The following is a 15766-nucleotide window of genomic DNA, read 5'->3' as shown; positions in this document are numbered from 1 at the left end:
TGAATGAGACGCAAAGACACCTAGTGCGCTTTCACCTTTCATTGCACCTGACTGCAATTTTTTTGGGAAGACGCAAGGCCACTGGATTGACGTGGCGACGTGACAAGATGAACGCGAAAGTGAAATATTCATTTAATAGTCGAGCAATGGAAACATGGCTCTCAAGATGTACACAGTCTGTAGAAGTCTTGCAAAGATTGGCATGCAGTAAGGAGAATATAAATGGATAAAGTAGGTTCAACTAAAACTATGTAAAAAGCTTATGAAAATCCAATAACATGATATGGTATAATATCAATTCTTTGGAGAGTGATGCAATCCTTTCCTGTCTGTCACAGTTGCATTCAATTCAAGGGCCTTTAATCGAAATAAATAATGAAAAAGCACTTCTGAAAGATGACCACATCTGACAGAAACCCTGTATTACACAATTCGTATGAGTATATCTCAGGTGACTTAATTTTTTCATATTACTATAGTTTGATTGGGCTGACTTTCCATATTTGAATAACTTAAAATAGCAGTTGATGTTGAAATACTATTGTAGTTCCAAGTAAACATATCATACCTATAAATAAGTCTGCTAACAATAATGGGAGTCAAAGTAGAAGAACCTGAAGGAATTAAGTTTATTTAAACCAGCAAAGTTTTGAATCATGCAACTTTCTGCATATGAATTAGTGAAATATTCCCTATTTCTCAAAGGGCCGATCGGCGCGCCAAAACAGATTTAACACACTGGGGAAATGACCAAAGTGTAAATTTGCCAAAATTGAGTTCATAAAATAGGTCCAATTTATTGAGTGCCATTGACGTATATAGACGTCTAATCCATTTGCCAGCTCTTCCCAGTCAAAATGGATTAGAAGGCAATTGCTGGCCGTCAATGGCACAAAAAAAAGGCAGAATACTGAATAATTAAATAAAATATCTGCTTCACTTTCATGGGAACATTATGAAACAAAGTGACGTTGCATTTTGAAGAAACGCTGTAGGATCAAAACCTCGTAATCTCGTTTTAGGGTGGAGACAGATGCGCCACCTTCTTTTTTCCCCACCTGGAGCAGATCTGAACCCTCTTTTGCCTGATGATCCCGGATTTAGAACGGATTAAGTATTAGTTTTCAATTTACCTGCCAGTGACAAAGTAATTACCTTAGCCCCCCTCCACAAAAAGAAAAAAATGCAATTATGGAAAGGTGGGAAGCACACATTCCGTCAATGGCAAATAAATCGCAAATCTGGGACTTTAATGGAAGTCATTATAAGGAGAAAAAAGAAGAAAATCATCGCAGTTTCCACATTTTATGGCCTGGGAATAAATCAGGTTTTTTTTTCTTAAGTATCAAATAATCTCTAATTTGTTCTCAAAGGCACATAGTAGCAAACACAATAGGGTCGTTAAAGGCTTTAGAAAGTCATGAATATGAAAAATAATATAAAACCGATCGGGACAAACAGTATAGGGTTGAATGGCGAACCAAAAGCATTTTAAATCTTTGTAATAATATATCAATACGAGTAATGTGAAAATAATGCCCTCACTCAGACAATTATTATTATGTGCGTCATATTTGGGAGATTGGGTTTACTTTGCGTTTAATATAAACCATTATTATCAGTTAAATAGTAAAAAAAATCTCATTTTTAAGCCCATAACGGTTTATTAATAATCACAAAAAGATTAATTATTGCAGCGTTAATGAACAAAATAAAATGACGCGTTCAAATGAAATGGGAAAAGTCTAAATTCGGTGGTGGGGGCGAGATACGTCACTTGAATCTGTCTTGAATGGCAAAAAATACGGCATTATCAGTCGTTTGAAAGTACAAAATTGAAACGAATGTGTAAAACTTGAACGAATTAATTCATCATTAATACATGACCGTGAATGTCGTGAAACAAGTTTTTTGACGCCATAAATTGTATATTAGGGGGCAGTATACTCACCAAACAAAGGTGAACAGATAAAAGATAAATTCAAGCCACAAGGCTCCAATGTAATATCAAATACACATCATATTGCATATTTCATGGTTTGAGTTCACTTTTGTGGGAGGAAAAAAAACTAAACATCACAGCTGGATTAAAAGGCCTGTTTTACACTATTAAAGATAGATCTAATGAAATAAAAATATGATATTATGCTTTTGAATCAACAGTAACATTGATCAAACCTCAACCAGGTGATAAAAAATATATATATGGGAGAATTATTTAGTTCTTTGTACACTATATGAAATGAATAGCAAGTAATCCAAAGTGAACATTATTATTGTTGAAAAGTGGTATTTTTCAGAGTTCATGTTCATATTGTAACTTATTTATAGTTTTGTTCAATATATCCAGGGTTTTAATAAATGTTATTTCATCTAAACGGCAAAAATTCATACTAATAAGTCATTCAACACTCAGGTGGCAATTTGTTTCCCTCTATTATGAAAAGTACAATTGTTATCTTCTTTGAAACATTTGCATAACTAAATGCCTGCAGGCTGGTCCACGCAAGTTTAATTACGATGAAAATAAACATTAAACCTTAGAGGGGGGTCTAAATATTTCTTTCTCTATCAAATTTCATATTATTATCTCCTAACTTTGATTGTGAGCACTTTGAAAGAGTCATTTCAACAAACACGCGCGGGGATAATCTCTTCAAACACGAGAAGATGTCGCCGGGTCATCCCGCATTCTCATTTCCCATTAAGTCTTCTCAACAAGATCGACACATGAAAAAATAACATCTCACCTCCACGGGGTCACAAACTAGGCCGGGGGGCTAATTGTCTCTAATGGGGAGTTCCACCAAGCCAAAACAAGAAAGAAAAAGCATCAGACACTACACAAGTTGGTTTTGTCAAAGTGTGAAAACAAGATTGGTACATAACCAACATTTGCTTGGAAGTGTGACTGTGTGTGCAGCAGACTAGTTTTGTGCTTTATATGCACAGATAAAATGCTTTATGTATATAGTAAAAAAAAAAGCTGAAATTATACAATATCCCCTCGGGCACTTTTTCTCTACCGGTCCTCGGAGATGAGCTCCTCTCGCCTGTCCAAAAAATACAGGAAGAGTCGAAATAATTCAGCAGGTACTTCAAAGTACACGGCCTCCTGAGTGAGAAAAATAAATAAAAATACTCAACTAATTGCAATTTTCAAAGCTAAATCTTAATTTATTGGGGGAGTGTAAGAGAACTAACACATGGGTGTGTTTTCATCTTTAGCAGTACAGTCTGGAGTTTTGAATGCAGGCCATTTTGATTCATGCTGAGAAGCAGAAGCTCTATATTGTGATATTATGATCATTTTTTACAATGTAAAACTAAATAAACTAGATTATATATATTTACTTCTGTGTGGGCAAGCAGGGGCTCGATTCCTGCTAGTGGCGGAATGATTGTGTGAGTGTGAATGGTCGTTTGTCTTTGTGTGCCCTGTAAATGATTGGCAACCATTCTCGGGTGTAGTCAGCTAGGATAGGCTCCAGCAAGGAAGATGCGAGGTATGGAAGAACAAGAATGAATGAATGAATATCTTTTGAACTGCTTTATCCTCACTAGGCCGAGAGGCGGGGGACAACACCCTGAATTGGTGGCCAGCCAATCGCAGGGCACAAGGAGACATACAGCCATTCACGCTCACACTCATACCTACAAGGGAACTTAGAGTGTCCAATCACCCTACCATGCATGTCTTTTGAATGTGGGAGGGAACCAGAGTACCTGAAGAAAACTCACGCAGGCCAGGGGAGAACATGCAAACTACACAGGTGGACCGACCTAGATTTGAACCCAGGTCCCCCACAGTGAGGCCGACCGCTAAACACTCAGCTGCCGGGCCGCCTATATATAATATATATATAGGCGGCCCGGCAGCTTCTTCATTAATATTGCTGTCAGAGGTTACGGAAACACTTCCATAACTCACTTCCAGTCCATTTAAAATAGATTTGACGTCTATGGTCATCAATGAACATGATCAATCACCTACTGACCTCCAATTCAAATGAGCTGGACTGATAGGGCTTAGAGCAGGGGTCTTAAACCAATTCCGGAAAGGAGTAGGTCAAGGTCTTTGTTGCAAACGGATCCGGTGTCGACAATTTAACCAATGAGGCGTCTTCTAAAATAACTAGCACTTGACTGCAATCAACTGATTACACTTGAACAAAGTGTCCTATTGTTCAATTTGAATGAAATCTTCTAGTCAATGCAGCCCTTTGAAGATCGGTTTGTTATCCCTGGTTTCGATAGTTAGAGGTGAATGAGTTCATAACTGCCTGAATGAAAAAAAAATAGAAATAACATTTTACACTTTTTAGGAAATATTTATTGAGAAAATTACACCGAAATGGACTTATTTAGCACCTGAAATGGAATCATAATAATGGTGCCTAAAGAAAAACAACAAATCAGAACAGACCAAGTGTCATTGATTTGATTCATATCACCTCGCTCACCTGTTGAGAACCTGTTTGTTACCTGGCAAACAGCAGACTAGTCGCAAAAGCAATGTTGTATTGATTAAGAAGAGAATACTACCGCTCTGTTTAATCAAACTTATCACCAAGTCGCTCACTCTGTCGAAGTGGTTTTGTTTACTTCATTGTTTCCAAAGTCTCTGTAACTTTTGGCCAATCTTTCTTTCTCCTTTACTTCCTCTTATTCTGCCTGAGGTGAATTGAACAAAGCAAAAAGAAGAGTCAAAAACCTCAATTATTGATTCCAAGAGGCTATCAAAAGGAGGGGTGTGAGATGTGATCATTGCACCTTTTTTTTCTCCATGTTATGAATTATTTTCATGCACAATAAAACAATTTCACGCTGTAAAGTTTGGTATATTTGTGTGTGTCATTGGGTTAATGTTGGCTGCAAGTTTAACACTGCAAAAAAATACAAACAATTCTCATTTCCACGTTTAAAATCTAACACATTTGACATTTTAACAAAGGCTTTCACAATTTAAAATAGTAAATGACCTTTTTTAACAACTATTTTCTTATTTGACAAATTTATAATTTGACTTGCTAATTACTAGGACAAGCATAATTAGTTTTAAATTGTAACATGACCAAGTTCAGATCTTTTTGTGCAATATTTTAAAATTGATGCATAAATATGGACCAGTAAAGAGGTTTTTTGTTGTTTTGATGCCTATAAAACATCGAATATATATCTAATCTAAGAATAATCTAATATAACCATAGAAAAAAAAGGCACAAGAATGAATAATTTATGGTTTTGTTTCGATTATTTTGCTGTATTGTAGAAATGGGACATAGTTCTGGAGCGAGCAATTTCAAAGTCTGGAAAATAACAATTTAAAAGCACAGCCATTTAAACTACAGATAAATTCAGTAACATGAACTATAAAGTATTTTGGCATTTAAACGTGCAACCTCTCATGTCTTAACATGGAAATTCTTAAGTTAAAGAACCAAACTTCTCATGCTGTAATGTAATGATGAACTTTTTCCTAGTGTAAAAAGAAATACACTTCCATAATAAATCACCATGTATCCCATTCCACTTCAATAAATGTGAAATATAAGCACATTTTCCAGAAGGATAAGGAAAAAGACTTCAAGACGGTCATTTTTTTATGCTTAGCGATCCTAAAAAATTGGACACATTGCATCATTGCGTGATGAATTCTTCATTTCAAGCGCAAGACGGCGTCATTAAAAGCAGACGGTGATGAATAGCCATTTAAACAACTTCAATTTGAACTCCAGTGTGTGTGTCGTGGAATGTTTTGCCTTTTGTGCCCTTCAGTTTGCTCATATGTGGGCCCGCGTGTGCGTCCATGCGTGTGCGGCCCATTACTGCAGTTTAACCCCCATTTTTCCCTGAACGCACCATTCTTCCTGCAGCATTCCCCCCCTCTCCCGACACCCACCCCTTCACTTTTGTCCTAAGAGGGCAATTAAGGAAACAAACGTTTTCCCCACGATAAGCTGACTGCCAGCTTTGCATACTAATGCAATGCCAAGTGGTTACAAATAATAAGTGCTCTAATTACCAGCACTGTTTTCAATCAGAAATTGCTCAATTTCCCAGGATGAGGTCTCCGTGGCTGGATATAAAAAAATGGATAGGAAAAAAAAAACACACCCAACCTGACAGAGAGAGGAGACAATCATCTCCATGTGCGACATTCCTGATTTGGCGAATAAACAATCATCCCGTGGACCCTGCGCCGTGTGACCCTCTCCATGCGTGGTTGGCGTCCCCTCACCCCTCCAGTCAAGTGAGAGTTCCTGTCAACGATGACAATTATCCAGTTCTTTTCAAACCTGGTCGTGTATTACGCGGCAAGTGAAGAGCACAATGTGGCGCTTCATCCCTTAGGTGAGCAATTTTGCTGCAATTGTGATCATCAGCGCAAAGCAGGGGCCTGCTTATTTATTAAGCAATTTCCTTACGAGGAAAGTAGCAGGATGGCGCTTTTAATTTGCAAGGGGACAGCAATATCTTGAAAAATCAACAGCAATTATAACATGTGTGACACAAAAATAGGAATAAGTTTGACTCATGAAAGCCCAGGGGACAAATCAGGGCCCAAAGACTCTCGAAAGGGGGATTCACAGACCAACATGGGTTTGTTTGAGATGAAAGCAAACGAATGTAATACATTTATAACTCTATCAAAGCTAGCCATTATAAAAAATAAATAAATAAAGAGATAAAAAGACAAGCCCTACCTTTTAGATGAATATTAGATGGCTATTTTCCTGCCCATTACACATTTAAAATGTTTGTACACCAAGAATGGCCTAAAATTAGCATAGAAAAGAAGTTTTTTTTAATGGGAAAGTTAGACTAGACTGCTATTACATGGAATGACAAATTAGGCTTGAGCGATAAATCGATTTTAGGCACTACTAATGCTTTTTATTTTGGAAACATTTGAAAGAATACCACCAAAGTTTGTTTTTGTTTTTCGCCAAACCGGAAGCTTTGTGACAAGTCATTCAAGAGTTTGTTTCTTGGCGTAATTTTGTATTTTATATGTTTTAATCATTTGGGGTTGGCAGGACAAATAGGTAAGAAAAATACAAATGTTTTTATGCTTTGTTTTCATTATCTTTGTTAATTTTTGTATTTGGTTTGATCTTTGTCCCTATTTTTTTGTGAGCCCCCTGAAACCCTAGTGAGGATTAGCGGTTCAGAAAATGAATGTATGTCTCCATGTCAAAAGAAAGTAAGTCCATATTTGACTGAAGATAAACTAGAGACCCCTTTGTCTAATCAACATCTTTGACTATATCTGAGTTTACATTTGGTATTTGTAATCACATTGAGCATATTTTTTTACCTACACTGTATTGTATATTATTTAAACATCTTCAAGAATGATATGAAGCACACCAATTGGGTTGGATTGTTAAATGACAAAATGAAACAGTGTTTTTTACAATTTAACCTACATACAGCGACATATCCAGAATCTTGAATTTAGTTTAGTGCATACAAAAAGGTGCACTGACTTATTAGGCACCCTGTTCACTTTTTGGGTAAATGTTCGACTTTTAAGTGCGCCCTATGTGATTAAGTATGTGGCGCATGCATTTGTACGGTTCTTTATCAATTAATAAGGGTAATTGCATGATTAAAGAGGGAGCGATTGGCCGAGGTTGCCAGGTATGCACAGTAGACCCAAACTGTTAATTTTTGTCAGCATGAGTAGAATGATTAGGGCCACACAATATAACCCTTTAAAAACCAAGTGGGCGGCCATTTTTCTTCTCAACATTTAACGTACCATACAAATTTGAGTTAAATAGGCTAATCTGCTATCAAGTTACAGCAAAACACTTTTTCATACCTCTATGACCTATGACCCCCATAACAGCAAATTTAAACAGACTCAATATCTTTCACAGTGATAAATATTAAATCCCCAGTATTTCAATTGTGATGGCTGACAGAGCACATCTATCACCATCAATGGCACTGGAACATGGTTGTCCACTGCTTGTCCTCAACAAAAACAGAACATTAGTTTTCGCTGAGACCAAGATGTCCCATCCCAAAAGTGCTACATTTTGTGCCCTGAGAGTCTGAGCGATTCACCTAATACTAATCTCAGTAACACCACTGAGTCTCTTTACAGGATGAGCAAACAAGATCGCCCTGTGCTGACCTTTAACTTTAACGGCATCCAAAGGTAGCCTGGCGCCCAATCAATGAACCGAGCGAGCATGTTTCGACCGTTGGCGGGAACCTAGCTACCAAGCCAAGCCATCTAAATGGACTCCCTCTTGTCCAGGAGGTTGACAACGGGTACGCCTCAAAGGAAAGGACAGCCAGAAGATTGGATCTCTGCGACTAATCGTCTAGTTGTGAATGTCAGAATAGATCTGAACGAGACCACTTTATGTAACAGTGTGAGGCCGCTACTCACCATTGAGACGGTTAACAATGGTGAAACATCAATGTGAGCTCATGTTCTCAGAAAGTCACGTCAACATATCCTGAAACTTCCGTCAATCTTCTCAGTATGCACTTAAAACATTACCACAGGGTATATGCACTATATGTTCTATTGTGTTCCCCCGCACATGCCTGATGTGAGGAATGGTGGGGTACTTTGCAACCCAGATGCCACGATGCTGTAAACCTTTCATCACAGCAGCCTTTTCTAACACACACAAAAACAACTACAGCAGTATCATATTTATGGTGCATTTTAATTGCGTCAACATCAATTCAGCACCAGAGCGGATAAAAATATTTCCTCCATATGTGAAGTGAAGTGGGAAAGAGTAAAAAGATATATCACCAGAAAGCTTTAGCACAGATTGTTCTTTTTATTATCATTAACAGTAATGCGATGCCGAAGCCCCATGTGACCTCCTCACAGCGGCACCTCATTTCCAAAGTCATTCATTAAAACAAACAGAAGGCGGGCAGCGGAAAGACGGTGCGGGGAGTGAGACGGAGATGTGCGAGCACAAAACAAATGAGATTGTTCTTACTGGAAAAAGCGCTCGCGTGGAGAGCGACAAAAAATAGACCAAACACCAGCGCGATATTTGGAGATGTCACGCCGAGCTCGTGATCCAGTTGTTGGTTTTGCGCTACTGAGTGTAATCACAGTTACACTTACTGTCCACTTTGGATTTCGAGGACCACGGGGAGTCTTGGAAAAAGGCTCTGTTTTGTCAGGATTGAGATTGTCCGAACGGGCTGGGGAGGATCTGATGCAAGACAAAGCTTCTTATGCCTTTCTTCCCACTTTTTTTTTCCAAAATGCAAAAGGTCATCTCACTTCACTAAGCTTTTCCTCCCAGAGCAAAGGGTTTAAACTCAAGGCCCTGGGGCCAGATCAGGGCCACCATTCCTTATCGTGTGGCCCGCAAAAGCAAACTTAGTGTCTCCCGACTAAAAAAAAAAGCTATGATTGCTGCCAGTCTTCCCATTTTTAATGATTGGATGGATGCTCCCCCTTCACTGTCAATGGCAAGCAATAGGTGCAACTGAATGGTTGGTAGCACCAAGAGAGTGTTTCAAAATCTTCTTTTCCATTTTTTCTTCACCAACGCAACTCCTATTTTGTTCATGCAATTTGGGTGAAAAAGTTTTAGTAAAATTCTACAAAATCTTTGATTATCCTTTATGTGGGTATTTACATTCATTCATTCTAAAAATGAATAGCTTTTTTATTTAAAAATAATCACTTGCCTTTTCCTCTCATCTTTCATCTCATTTTCTGAACTGCTTTATCCTCAATAGGTCACGGGGGTGCTGGAGTCTATTCCAGCTGACTTCGGGCCGGAGGCAGGGTATACCCAGGTATACACGGTCAGCCCATTGCAGGACACAAGGAGACGGACAGCCATTCACACTCGCACTCATACCTAGGGACAAATTAGAGTGTCCAATCAGCCTACTATGCATGTCTTTGGAACGTGGGAGGAAACTGGAGTTTCTAGAGAAAACCCATGCAGGAGAACATACACACACAGGAGGACCGACCTGGATTTGAACTCGGAGTTCCGGAGAAAACCCATGCAGGAGAACTCAGGCACTGAATCAGGTTTGGGTCTACATTACAATTCCCCTTATTAATTGAAAATGAACCGTACAAATGCAACGTGGCACATATTTAATGACATTGGGCGCACTTAAAAGTCTAAAAATGTTGCCCAAAAGTGAAGGTTGGTGCGCCTTTTGTATGCACTAAATTCGAGATTCTGTAGATGTTGCTTTACGATAAAAAGGAAAAAAGTTACATTGCTATTCTGATTTCTATTCATTCATATTTGTGTTTACTGTACATGCGTTTATTTATATGATATCATATCATTATACAATTAATGCATTTTCTGTATATATTCTGAGTATAAGACATTTTTCTTCATTTGGTGAGGGCTGGAACTAAAACACAGGTTCGACTTGATGTTTTCCTTTTTTCTTGTCTTTTTTAAATAGTGACAGCCACGAGAAAAGCTACTTCCAGAGCTGGAGAACTTCTTTAGAGAAGATACTTAATTGAAAGACTAATGGTTTCGGAGAGTTTGGGAAAATATATTATGTTGTATGGGCAATAGTTTTCTGATGAACTAGTTAGTATGCCTTTGACAGACAACTATTTAGACTTTTCTACAAGTTATCTTGTGGTCTTTTATAAAATACAGTATGTTTTTCATTCATATATTTAGGCATTTTTGGCAGATGCGACTTACACACTAAGGTGCGATGTATAGTCAAAACAAATATGGTAAATGCGTTGATGTGAGAGTTGACATGAGTTTTTTTGCAGATCTCCATCCTGCTGGATCTCAACAATAACCTTATCTAATAATGTGGGGGTAAAAAAAAAAATTGGTCCAGTCTGGGGAGGGTGGGATGTAGGTGGGGTGCTGATGGGGGGGCAGTGGAGTGGTGTGACAGACTCCCCAGCCTCCTGGTAGGATTTGTTGGAATGTGAGAGAGGAGGATTTTAGCACCAGGCGAGCAACGCCAGAGTGCCGCAGACTTCATGCCATCTGTCTCAGCCTCCATCGTCTCCTTGCCAAAACTCGTCAGACCTTTATTTCCTCTCCCTACAGCTCCTTCTTATCCCTGTTCACAAGAAGAACGGACATACTGAGATCTGCTAATATACTGCATGGAGGGGGGGGGGGGGGGGGGTGCCTGGGCTCCGTAAACGGAATACTATTGAAAAGAAGAAGAAAAAAAAATCATTAATATGTGTTTTTCTTTGGACCAGCCCATAACAGCTTTCAAATTGTGTATAGTGCCATCAGAGAACAGGGTGCTATGTTCTATACGCCCAAAGGATACATCATTAGGTAGATCCAACTAAATATAATCCAATGCACCGAAAGGAAGAAAGAGAAATTTTTCAGGTTGTTAGAAGAGCTCAAAATTGTACCTGAGTAATATTTGGTAGAAAAACATGACAAAAGTAGTTATTCAAATAAAGAGTAATGAATGTGGAGTCACTACAGATTAACTTTACAATAGTATCAACTTTGGAAAATGCATGAAGCTACATGTAATATTTTTTAACCATTAATTAGGAACTCAGTTGTTGTAAATATAAATCTATCTATATTTGTAGTATTTTTAAACTTAGTTTCAAGTTGTTTTTTTATCTTAATAAGTAAGAAAACAGGAAAAAAATCAGACTTTTAACTTTTCTTTCGAAAAATATAAAAATGTAATCGTGTTTTATTTATTTAAAATGTGCTTTTCTATTGAAAGCAAAAAGTGGAATTTTAAAAAAAGAGTAGTTATTATAATTGTATTCATTCATTTTCTGAACCGCTTATCCTCCCAATGTTTATGGTGCTGGAGCCTATCCCAGCCCACTTTGTGTACAAGGCGGGGAACACCCTAAATTGGTGGCCAGCCAATCGCAGGGCACGAGGAGGCGGACAACCATTCACGCTACACACTCATACGCAATGGGCAATTTAAAGTATGCAACCAGCCTACGATGAATGTGAGAGGAAACCGGAGTACCTAACTAACCACTTGTCTGCTAGTTAGTCTATATTTTTCAGAAATATGATAACAAAAATCATAAATGAATATTGATGATCAAACATTAACAGTGTAGGGACCCTATTCTCTTAAGATAATGTCACTCACAACGAATATATCATCAATAGCCGTCCAATCGCTCGGAACTTTCCCTCCCAGTTAAAATAATTCACCACAGACATCCATCATTATTCATTCCAGTGACTGAATTTAAAGAAAAAATGGCTGGCATTGAAAAAGTGATAATGTCATGTCATATCGCGCTAAAATCAGAGCAACTCATTACCGTCTTAAACGTGTTCCACCTACAGGATTTGTAACACCGCCTGCCGATGCATATGCATTCTAAGGCAGTAGTTAAAATCCAAAGCAGATTTTCACATCAAATGCTTCCACGGGAGGTATCTTCTCCCAGTGTGGGTGTCTGGGGAGGGTGCTCAAGGAGATCACACAGCCAGGGGCTTCACTCACTCAATGTCCTTAACCTGCTCGGTGGAAGGGCAGCGGGAGGCGGAGGCAGCAGAAGGCGAGCCTCTGTCCAGAGAAGTGGAACTCCGGGCGGCAGGAAGTGGGGAGGAGACACTTTGAAGCCGACCCGTTGACCTCTGAGCCACGATGGCCTCGACGGATCTGAAGATCACGTAGACGGTGGATAACCTGCGAGGAGGAGCAAGAAAAGTACCCTAAAAACATATTTTAACCATTTACGGGTCACTCATAAACTTATTCATGGAGATAAATTGGTCTGGACGTTCATATGGTGGCAAATGATCATTGGTAACTCCTCCAAGGCAAAATGGATTGGCCGTCTAGCAATGGGAGCTAACAATTTTCTATATGGTCAAAAAAAATGGCTGGTCCATCGTCGTCAATGGTAGGCAATGAGGTCATGATCTTTGATAAATGTTTGAATAAATAAATTAAATATACATACATAAATAATGAAATTATTGAAGCTATCATTACAAACATGAAAATTCATAGCCAAATCTTCTGGTTTAAACTAATTAAACTTTGAGCACCGTCAGTGACAGACAACAAATAAAATATAGTGATTTTTGTTAAATCTATGTCAGTGTTTTGTGTTTTTTAGGCCACAACTACAATGGTATTTAGTTTTGAATCATTTAGGTTTGTTTTAACCTTTTTTTTTACAATTCATTCGTCCATATTTTTCTTCATTTATTTTAAAAGTATTGTGGAAAAATACGTATATAAAAAATAGTCATATGCTCTATGAAGGGTTAACAAAAAAAGTCAACTATATTTTCACTGCTTATACCAAACTAAGGCTGTGCTTTTAGCAATGTGGCCTAAAAAAAAAAAAAAAACATTATCAAAGAATAGAGCACATTTTGAAAGGAAATAACACATGAATACATGATTCTCCTTCACAACCTACAACCACAGATTGCAAGTGAATGACTTGCGAAAGTGTTTTGCAGAAATTGTCAGAAGCAAAAAAAACGAGCTTCTACACTCCTACATACCAGCGAGAGAAGACAATCTACAACAACAATAAATAACAAAAAGGACGTTCCTAAACTGCCACAAGGTAAATTTTGAGCAGGCCTTGTGTTTTTCCACTTTTTTTTCACAAAACCCCAGGAAACTAGAATGCTTTTTTTTTGCTCCTCCATCCAGGAAATAAAAGCCAACCACTCAAGCAAGGAAGCAACCAAAGGAGATGAAGACATTTCAGATTTCCACGGCAACCAATAGCAAAGCACCGCTTGCCTCTCAATGCCCTCTGATTGGCCTTTCCTGCCCTTTCTACTCTGTGAGCCCCTCTCCCTACCCTTACCTATAATAATCCCCCCCTTCCACAGATAAACAGGCCAATCCCCAAAACCCCTTCACCGAGTGGGGCGGGATTAGGAAGCAGGGAGCGAGTTCTGAAAAAAAAAAAACGAAGAAAAAAAAGGAGCAGCAGAGTCTGATGTGATGGTGTTAGGAGAGTAAGGTGTGGCTTTATTAATAAAGCATAAAAAAGTAAGCACATCAAAGCAGACAGGGGGCCATGCTATCACACATGAAAGTAGCGCACTATGGCTTAATGTTTCCTAAGGCGTGTTATGGTGACGCCGCTTTGATTTGGAATGCGTTGTGTGGAAAATGGATTAGTAGAAGCGAGGAGAGGAAGCTGGCTGTGGTGTGCACTGGAGCCGCCATTTCAAACCTGACCTCATGGGCTCTTCAAAGTCTCTACCTGAAAAAAAGATGAGATTCCCCCAACCTGTGTGCTGTGAGAGATCATCAGGTGTGATGTGGAAATGTAGCCGTGTTGACATAATTGAGCCGAAATACGTCCATCGTCGTATTAAAATAATGTTAAATAGATGGAGAGAGTATATGAGGTATTTCTAATGTATTAGATTTCTGCATAAATTGCCCATTTATTGGGATTTTACAATATAATGAACAGTTTACTTTGCCATTTATAGACATTAGGCTTTGTGTTTAATCATTTTTGAAAGGGAAAAGATGGCAGTGAATGATTAACCCACGGTCAAAATGAATTGGATGTCATTTGTTGTCATTTGCGGACAATAATATTTAAAAAAAAATCAAGATTTTTAAAAATAGAGCACACTACCACTCTACCTTAATATCCAGGTCTACCATTTTTTTTTATCTTATCAGATAACCTACCAAACAAATTTAAGCCTAATCCATGACGTTATCACAAAATTATTTCCGGACCTTTGTAATCTCATCACGTCCAAATTCATTCATCTCTTTTGTTTTTATATTAGAAACATGACAACATCAAATATTGATAACGATCCCTTTATTCATTTATGAGTTATCTTGGACATAAACCCCATATTATATAGCAACAGTTAAAATAACCTCCAAATTTAGTAATTATCTCCTACTGATGGAGATTATTAAAAATAATGTATCTATTAGTATTAGGAGAAGAAGTTTTTGCATTTTTATGCCAATACTATCTTAAAACTATTTATCAACTCTCCAAAAAAACTGTCAATTAATTTAATAATCAATTATATGTGTCAATTAAATGTGAACAACCCTACATAGTCGATATCCAAAGAGGTATACTTCTTGGTTATAGTACTAGAGTTCAACATAAAGAGCCTGTCAAAAAGCCAGGCATCTTTCCCATCTCGGCGCCTTCACCAGGTAATTATCCTAAACTAGCCTTTCTCTAGTGTGTGCCACCGAAGGCCCGACCACCTCCCTGCTTTCATTATCAGTACCGGGGCTTGCTAATGGCTTAACGGCAACTCCGCCCAGACTGCTGGCAACACACACACACAATGGGGGGAGACCAAAAAGAAGAGCAAGAGGAAAAAGAACATGGAGTACACGGGGAAAAATCAGATATCCATTCGGAATCCAAAAAGTCCCTGAAGTTAGGGGAGAAGGTATTTATTTTATAGGCTTTGATGCTATAAAATCTGATTAGAGTTTAAATTGTGCACTCCAAAATGTTTCCAAACACTTGCTAAACCTAACTCAACCAAATTTGTGTTCAGGGGTTATTTTTATTGGGATCTTATGGTAGATTTTGCACCCCAAACTTTCTTTAAAGAACTGTGAAAACTAACTCAACAACAATTGTGTTTTCCCCCTTGTGTTATATGTGTACTTTATGGAAAAGAATGGATTGCGTGTGGAAATAAAAAGAGCTGTCAAAGTTGTAAAACTAATAGTTCTTCATTTTCTTTTCATTGTGGTTCAGAGTAATAAAAAATACTTTTGGTTTTGTAAAATCATCATTACTGTATCTCTTGTATAA

The 15766-nt window shown here is 38.1% G+C and overlaps 1 long non-coding RNA gene across 3 annotated transcripts in view; it reads left to right on the top strand.

Annotated features, from left to right (window-relative positions):
* Window positions 1–15379, top strand: part of LOC144207109 (uncharacterized) — a 34153-nt gene extending 18774 nt beyond the window's left edge. Inside the window, exons 4-5 of one of the 3 annotated variants that reach the window (XR_013328569.1) lie at window positions 13446–13555; window positions 13645–15379. This is a non-coding gene — a long non-coding RNA (uncharacterized LOC144207109). Of the gene's footprint in view, window positions 1–1022; window positions 4926–13445; window positions 13556–13644 lie in introns of those variants that run through there. The other 2 variants (XR_013328570.1, XR_013328567.1) reach the window with 2 other exon arrangements.
* Window positions 15380–15766: the final 387 nt, after the last annotated feature.

This window comes from Stigmatopora nigra, chromosome 14, assembly GCF_051989575.1.
Source record: "Stigmatopora nigra isolate UIUO_SnigA chromosome 14, RoL_Snig_1.1, whole genome shotgun sequence".
Classification (NCBI taxonomy): Eukaryota; Metazoa; Chordata; class Actinopteri; order Syngnathiformes; family Syngnathidae; genus Stigmatopora; species Stigmatopora nigra.
This window is presented reverse-complemented; position numbering and strand designations above follow the sequence as displayed.